The sequence below is a fragment of the Colias croceus genome, chromosome 5, assembly GCF_905220415.1.
Source record: "Colias croceus chromosome 5, ilColCroc2.1".
NCBI classification, from domain to species: domain Eukaryota; kingdom Metazoa; phylum Arthropoda; class Insecta; order Lepidoptera; family Pieridae; genus Colias; species Colias croceus.
Window position 1 is genome coordinate 8,284,477 of NC_059541.1, and position 9,640 is coordinate 8,294,116.

The window sequence follows — 9,640 nt, forward strand, 5'->3', positions numbered from 1 at the left end:
AATTAGGAACTAAAATTACTATATTTATTAGTCATCAATTCTTGCAGTAATCACATATAATATAAATACCGGATTCCGGACCTTTAGCAAATCCATCTTCCAGCAAATCCATCCTTAAAAGCATTTTGAAAATTATTTTTTATAGCTAATCGATATGCCAACCGACGCAAACGTCCATTCTGGTCAGCCCATAAAATTTATTCTCCATAGTTACTTATGTACTCAACCAGCATGTTTTCAATATCTGTACCCAAAACTGGCCTTCGACCAATGGCTTTATTCTTTATAGATTCAATCGAGGAGTCATTATTAACAAATCGAAAGAGGGTTGACCTGGGAATGTTAAAGTGTTTAGCCTTCAAGTATCTCATTCTCTTTTCTCGAACAGCGATAATCGCCGCGGACACGTTGTCCCACTTCTTTCTCTTGCTGTACTTATGGGATGCAGACATTTCTAAAAAAAAAACAAGATTGGATATCTTCTTACAAAAATTTGCACAAAATTTGGAATATTCCAAATTATATTCACTTTCGGTATTCCAAATTAACAACATGACATCCAAACCTAAAATTTCATATCACATTTTTTATTTCAGAAATATTAACAAAATAAAAGTAAAATCATAAACTAAAAAGGTCGCTTAATAGTTTTAATAATTACAATAAAGATTTTACATATAATAGTAAATGATTGTCACTGATTGCTTTCTTACCGAAAAAAATTTGAATATTGACGTTTCGCTTCTACGAGGCTGGCAGCCGAAATGTCAAGATGGTGGTCTGTTTTTAGTACTCATTAGATCCGTATGGGATATGACGATAATCTTGAAAGAAGAAAACACAGATGGCGCTTATAATTATTGAGTATCCAAGGTATTCCAATTTACGTGCAGTATTCCAAATTTGCTGCGTTTCCTCTACCTAACTGTATAACACGAGCAACTTTATGGTGTTGCGCAAATATTTTAGGCTTTAGAGATCTACAAGAAAATTAGTTAAAATATACCTACCAGTTGTTGCATAATTTGAATTTTTTATAAGATTTAAAAAATGAATAATAATTGATGCTTCTATAATATTGATATCCACCCAAGTGGTTAAGTATATAGGTAGATATTGCGAAAACAATTTGGCTTATAAATTCACATGAACACATAAACATATTATATGGCTCATAAATTATGTTTTTTTTTTATAATTTTTAATAAATATACTTTATGACAGAATACAACAAATAACATAATACTAAAGTAATATTTGCGCAACACCAATCTAGACAACGGGAACAATTATTATATTGACGACCTAATATTTTTGACATCTTTTAACCTGTAGTGCAGTGACGAAATGATTCAACCTATAAATTTCATACATACATGTATTAGGTATTTATTACATTTTATATAAAAGTAAATATAATTCTGATCAAGTTTAGAACATTTTTGCTGTATTTTTTCTATATAGCGTCAGTATTTTGGATGCAAGTTTTAAATTTATAGCAATATGTAAAAAATGGACCCAGTAGTTAGGAAAAGAGAAACACCAAAGTTTTATATAATTGGTAGATGTTTTGGAGCTTATACCGGTAACTTTAGCTGCCATTAGGGTTGAGTATTTTTCGATAGACCTAGATTTAATGTCGTCCAAATATCTTTGATGTGTTCTGCATTGGTAAAACTAACACCGTGATGGCCAGTCCTTAAGATTTGATTTCTCAAACATTTGAAAGAAATTTATTTATTTTTTTCAGAAAAAATAAATCAATTCTATTAATTTATACCTTATTCAGAAAAAAATCGGATCTTAATTGAAATTTACAGAAATGTGTCTGCAGATTTTAATATGAAATTTATGCTCTTTTAAGAACTGGCCTGACTCGGTTTATTGATAACAAAAAAGTTAAATTTAATCTACTTTGTAATAGTTGCATGTAAACTATTGAAATCTTTGACTGTAGTTTATAAAAAGACGAAAGATTTTGAACTGCGGGTTATATTGCTCAAACGAGGTTTCGATAAACGAATAATTTATTGCGTATAAATAAATTAATTTTGGTTTATACGGATTCGCTGATTATGTACATGTTTTTGAATATTATTTAATAAAATTTAAAATAACTATCCTAAATAATTAGATGCTAATTTATGAAAGCACATTTGTTTACGATAGTGTATCCTACATTAGCATTAAAAATATATTTTATAAAGTGTAAAATAAAAGGCTTATGAATTATTCGTAAATGAGATGCAATACTCAATATTTAGGTGTAATTTATTTATAGTAACTATTTAATCGCTTTTTGTATAGGCGTTTTAAATTATACATAGCCTTAAATGATAATAAGCTCATTTATATTCATCTTATTATTTTATTACGATTCCATGTTATTATTTATGCTTATCACCTTTAATGGTAAAGGAATAAAAACTTTAAAGCTGAGTTGGCTAGAAAAGAAAGAGTATATTATTATTATTCACAATATTTTATTTCTCAATAATTCTCTAGACTTAATATTCATTAATCATAAAATATAATGTAGTCGCTTAATGTTGTAGACTCGAAAAAGCTCAACACAAATCGAAATATAAAAAGCTTTAAAGTCTCCTTGCTCCATAATATCTATAAATAATGAGATATTATTAGTTTTCAAGAAAATAAACACAGGTTTTAGCAGGTATCGACAATAACAAATGAATGTTTCGACTATTACAGTATCATAAAATACGTGAGTCAGAATTTTATTATGAGATCGAGTTTTTTTTTTTTTTTTTTTTTTTATTGACGATAGGGAAGAGCTTGACCACAATCTCGCCTGATGTTAAGCTGAGATGTGGTCTAAGATGGTACGCGCTTCCCTAGAAGGTACCTGTTCACTCTACGCTTGAAGACCCCCATATTGTACTCGAGTTTTACAAAAGGAGAAGCTCGATTCACTGCTTTGTGAAAAATATTGAAATGAGAGCGTGATCAGATAATACGAATGTTAAATATTCAGACCATGCAATATTATACAATTTAAAGTTTTTATTCCTTTCAAATCATTCATAACCTGTGACTACAGAACACCAAATATTTCTTAAATGCCTTAATTTTATTGAATTTCAATACGATGCGATTTTGTTTAATGTAATAGTGATACTAGATTAATGTTTTTGATTATATATTTGTATACTATTTATTGGTTTAGGCGATATTGTGAATAGTCTTAAGTATTTGATGTTTAACGTTTACAAATAAATTTTAAATTATCCTTGAATACTTGTGTTATTTTCTCATATCCCTGTGAAACCTTGTTACGTTATAATATAAAAAAAAGATTAATATATTAGTTTATTTTGTGATTTATTATCGTTTATTTATTGAACTAGATGTTTTGGTTTGTTACTTATTATAATAGACCAAGGGCCAGTGCTGAAGAACTATAAAGGGACATAAAATTAATTGTTTTTATGCGAGCAAAGTACACTCATGTATTATTATTAATATAATTCAAGAAGGAGAAATGAAAATTGTTGAGTAGCTGTTGCCCTTAACTTCGTATCGTATGAGATGCTGTAGAATTACCATTTACCTTTAAAAGGTAAATATATTTAGTAGAGAAATTAAACACAATTATCAGCTATATTCGTTAATTAATAATATTTAATACAAAAATATTATATTAAAAGCATATCTTCTATAAGCTCTTTACGCAGTACATAATCTACCTACCAATGTTTGTTGGTATGATTAGAACGTCTCCATCGTGTATATTATCATTGCTTCCACATTCCTAGATCTCGTATGGCTTGTAGCTTGTTAACGACTTGCGAGCTTAATTACCTACTTGATTGATATAAGGAAAAATTAACAGCTCCTAGCGAAAACACGATCCCCATACTTTTAGAAACCTGCTAGTTCTCTACATCCATACTAATATTATAAATGCGAAAGTAACTCTGTCTGTCTGTCTGTTACTCAATCACGCCTTAACTACTGAACCAATTTACATGAAATTTGGTAAAGAGATATTTTGATACCTGAGAAAGGACATAGGATAGGTTTTATCCCGAAAATCCCTCGTGAACGGGAACTATGCGGGGTTTTCTTTGACTGCGCGGGCGATGTCGCGGGTGGAAAGCTAGTAGTTACCTAATAAATTATTATTGGCGTTACGTATCTGCCATACCCATACTATGCGTGATGATAGCATATGTTTGTCTGTCAGTCTGTTATCTACTCACTACTATCTGGATGAAATTTGGATTGAAGATAAACTTAGGATATTTCTTATAAATCAATCCCTAAAGTTAATGAAAGTGTCTGCCAGTAATTTTGTCTGCGTAATAAAATTAAATGTTCTCAACAAATAAGTTAACAGTTTACAGTAGGTCTACTTTATTGAAGCGTTTTGTTTCTCCAAAATAACAGCTATATGACTGGAAATCCCAAAGATTAATATTCAAATACAACTCATTTGTGAACTATAAGAAACATATAATTTTTAAACTTTATCGACAGCGAGATTTACGATTAAAAGAAAGTAAACATCTCAAATTGGCATAATAACCGTTTTAATTGGCGGTGTTATAAAAAGTTGCATAGTTCTAGTTCCTCACAAACGATCATTAATCGTGAATCTCGCCTGACAACACAGAATGAGGACCGACCGGTTGTTGTTAAAGCTTTTCTTGTTTGAAATTGATCGCATTCTGCACTTCAAGTACTTATAGCTTATTAACTATAGACGGATAGTCAAAAGGAGGTTTGTTTATACAAAAAAATATAGGTATAATTGAGACCTCAAGCTATGATCTAGTTATAATTTAATTGAGAGATAAAATTATAATGAAGCTCTTGATTAATATTTTTATTTCTTGAATTTTTTCAAATATATTTTGTATGCATTTTAATTCTATGCAACTAAATTAAAATCAGATCTCTAATTAAAATGATCAGATCATCTTTGGAATAAAAAAAATACTATTTAAGTTGTCCTACTAATATTATGATTCAGAGATATTACATACGGTAAAATTTTTAAATTAAATGTTCGAGAAAATTTCGTAAGTGCGACATTTGAATTAAAAATTCGTCATCACACATCGTATATAATATTGAATACTTACACTCAATATTGTAGTTTTGCTCAAGCGGAGGTACTAGTTTTATTGACCCTATTTTCAACGATATTGATATATCGATGTTCACAGGGCTGGCGATATCTATTAAACTATTTTTTTGTGTGGAGCTGCTTGTATTTTAAATTAATCTAAAAGAAATGTGTAGATACCAATCACAATTGATACACGAAATATTAGATAATATAGTAATTCGAAAGTAGTCACCAAAATATTTTCGATTTTATGTCGTGATTCTACTTTTATTAGTTCTTCGAATGCTATTTGTATCTAATATAAACGAGAAAATTTGCAAGAATGTGTGGATGTAACTCTTTTGGCAAAATTATCTTAGATCTGTACGAAAATAGATATAAGAAGAGTTAAATTATATGTATAAGTTATAGTTGGAAATAGCACGTAGGCTATCGCGTTAACGCATAATATGCATTTCATCCAGGTACCTCGGAAATGATACTGCTGGTTTCTGCGAATGTTATCATAAATGTTATTATAAATTCAACAACAACCCAGTCAAGAAATTTCAATTAAGACTGTGTCAACCCTAATATATTTCATGTCATGCGTCGAAGATACTACGTGAGCGCTTGAATACTTCGCTTATTCAATAACCAGCATCATGCGGGCCTTGACAACCGATAAACAGTTTGCTATGCTAATCCATACTGCTTTATTCACTGCCGCCTATTCTTACATATCTGCTGCTTCCCACAGGGACCGGGCCTTCATTTCCGCACTTACACTTGTCAGTATTATGAATCTTAATTCCCTTGGCGGCTAGCATTATATTATGTTCTGTATAAAATAGGGTGTTATGCATTAAATGCACTTAATTATGGGTCAAACACCTGACAAACTTTCATAGTAAGTACTTCAAAATAAGTACTGGTTGTTAAATTGTATTCATAAATGTAGATACAATTGGCAAATGCAAGAACAAAGATAAGAGAGAAAGCCCAATTTTTGTGCCGTTGTAGGCGTGAACAAATAAAAAAAAAGATAATCTTCAATCTTAATAATCCTCTACGTGATACAAATGTAGTGAAGATAGATTGTAGATTTTACGCCTACCAGGTCTTATGATGTTAACTACTTTATATCCGCTATAAACATAGTTTAATACTTTACCGTAAGCCGTACACTCAGTACAGCCTACGGATTTATGTCGAACTAATTTCACGAATGCTACTGAAAGTAAGAAACCAAAATTAAGATTTTAGTTATTCGTATGAAACCAAAATTAGGATTTTCGTAATAAAGAAATGGAATCCCAAATATCAAATTAGAATTAGCAAGAGCGGGCCTTGTAAAGCACTCGATGTTCACGGCTACTCCAAGCGCTTTCATCAATGAGCCACTTTGAAGCTTGTCAACAATTACCCACATTCAGACAAAGCGTTTTTATCACGCACTTACCCAGCTGTCGTTTTTTGACGACACATTTGGAGATTCGGCTCATAAGAACAATTGAATACCACACAAGTATTAGGCTTCATAATTTTAAGCCCCATTTTTTTGCAACCGTGAAATATTTTAGGTATACTATAGTTGGTACTTTTTGTGTACCAAATAACTTGTATTGCACACCTCGGAGAGGTAGTGCTCTATCAAATAAAAATATCACGATCAACTTCCATACATCTTAATTTTATATTGTAATAATTATATATTATTTTTATATTGTGTAACTACACAAAACTATGAATATAAACTTAAACAGAGTACAGTAATAGACTCCAATATAAAAAGAAACAAAACAATACACATAAATGTCTCGTCGTATCGTAAAGTATTGTAGCTAACTGAAAACTTATTGTTACCAGATGCGTATCTTCGTACAAGGGTATTGTATTGTTACCCACTTTGTAAAACCTTTTGTAACAGGACTTCCCTCGCTTGGTACGACGTGTAGAATTCCTTATCTAGTGTCAAGAGTGTTTGATAAATTCTTTAATATAACCACAAAACGATTGTGTAACAAGCAATAGATGATTATTCTTTCTATGCATAAAACATAATCACGTACCTACGCATTGTTAAATATTATTTGGTGATGAATTGAAGACTTGTATTACTCAAACCAGTCAATCTTCTACTAGAGAAAAGTATTCAGAGTATTCAATTTATTACCTTTACCGCAAAAGCTAACATAAGCTAAACAAATAAAAACGAGATCCTATAAACAAGAACTTGACAAATGCCAGTCAATAAAATAAACAAATGCGATACGACTGAAGATTCCGCTGATTCAATTGACACAAATATCTTGGACTAATCTATCTAACGGGTAGTGTGGACATGAATTATACATTAACGGTTTTCAATCAAGTGAAATGTTTGAAGGGCAATCATTCGCAGAGGTTGCCGTATAAGGTGGCTCTTTCTGTATAAGGAGACAAACTCTCTCCAGCACTAAGTAGATACGACCGTAGAAATGTCACACCACGAACTACAAAGAGTTCCTAGTATTGTCCGGTGTCCTATTCTCAATAGTTCTGTATTCTGTATTTTATAGTGTGGATAAAATTGTTAAATCGTAGATACGTAACTCACAAATAAATTAATAAATTGTAATGAGAGCTGTCTTTAAAATTTCTGGATGTATACATCTTAATAAAAATAAACATAACAATAGTGTCATACATTTTTTGTATAATCTTAGTCTTGCAATATTGGATGCAACAACGATTGCTCCCAATATCTCGTAATATTTGAATCTCAAGTACAGCTGCGCTTATCAAACAACAAGGAGCTTCATTATTTCGTCCCGATGCAAGGACGAAGCGATCAATACATATCCGTGGAAGTGCAATGGCGGCTGTATCGTATGAATTGGAAATAACGACTTGGATATGCGATGTTACTGCGAAATTTACTTTATTTTGAACGAATGTGAATAAATTGGTACAGCAAGAATATTTTATTGATGTGCTTATTACAAATAAAGTTCTGTTTTTTTTGCTTTATTTATCTAAAATACACAAATAAACCAATCCATAAAAATTATCATGTTAGAGTTGTCTCTATATTCTGAATTGACTCGTGCTTTTAACCAAAATAGAGCTTAAATTAGTCATATTATAGTACGTACTTACTTTCTATATGTTACATTTATTTAGAATATTATTTTGTATAACTATTTTCGTACATCTTAGTGTAATCACGGTGCATCTCCCCGCATACCCTCATATTCCAATTTTGCACCCTCTCCCTAATCATAGCATTGCCTAATGCCTATCCCTCTTGTTCGTTATTTTGCTGTATTTGACTCTTATTAGAGCGGAATTGGTATGATAAGTTGTACGGGACTCTACCTTTTTATTTTTCGAGTATTTTGTGTCATATTTTTTAATGCATTCGTATATGAGTAAAAAGGTCGTTAAGGTATTGGCATGTGTTTAAAAAAGTTTTCTTTTACGATTTTTGGCTATGATTAAACTTCAACTAAAAATAGACACAGTATTACTAAAAATATGTTAATCTACGTGTATTTAAAGCTTGTTTAGATACAATTACCTAGCTCTATTTAATACATACTTAATTACAAATCCCGTTACTGTGGTGAGTCTAGACACGCGTGGAACATCTGTCAAAGGTATGTCTATCTTTTTGTGGTTAGTTTAGGTCGATTCTATGTCTGTCTCTAATAAGTCTATTATACGAGTAGAATGGAATGTTGCGATTGTATGTGTAGTTGTTCATTTTATAATTCGATAAAAACATATCGCGATGTACCGGTAGGAGTAAGTAGTTTCGAAAAATAATACATTTTACACTTTTTATTTTTAAACAACGAAGGAAAGAATTATCATAAAAGTAATGACATTTTTTTTCTTCTTTACGACATTTACAATTCCACAAATTCTGACAAATTTTGATAAAAAATGACAAAAAATAGCCATTGCACAGGAAATTTAATGGAATGGCTACCGTAATTATAAAATAGAGTCTAAAGAAGTTACCATGAAAAACTAGAACCTATACGTATTATAAATAATAGTCCTGCGGCTCGCTCATAAAACAAAATAAGTAAGATACCTATGTAATGTATTACCTACATAATAATAATTATTAAGATTCAAGTGTATGCAGAATACACTGTTTGTAATAATTCCCTTTCCGAACAAAATAATCAAGTCATGAGCTCTAATATTTACAACAATAGAAATCTAATTAAAGATAATTTACTCATAACGAGAAAATAATATGGATCCGTTACTTTCTCCGCTTCATTTCTGGGTTGCGTTCTAAATAGGTAGTATTTTAAAGAAATGGCTCCTAGAGAGCAGATGCAATCGCATAATTAAAAGTTTCGTTTTTAATAAGTAATTATAACTATTATCATAGCTTAAAGTTACTTTATAAATAAACGGTATAACATTTTATGTATGTAAATAAATATATTTTTGTTCACGTACGTTTCACCAGCGTCAAAACTTTTGTATTCTAAACGCACATAACGCCTATAAACTCGGTTCACGTTAGATCTATTATGAGATAAAACGCAGGTAAACGTTTCG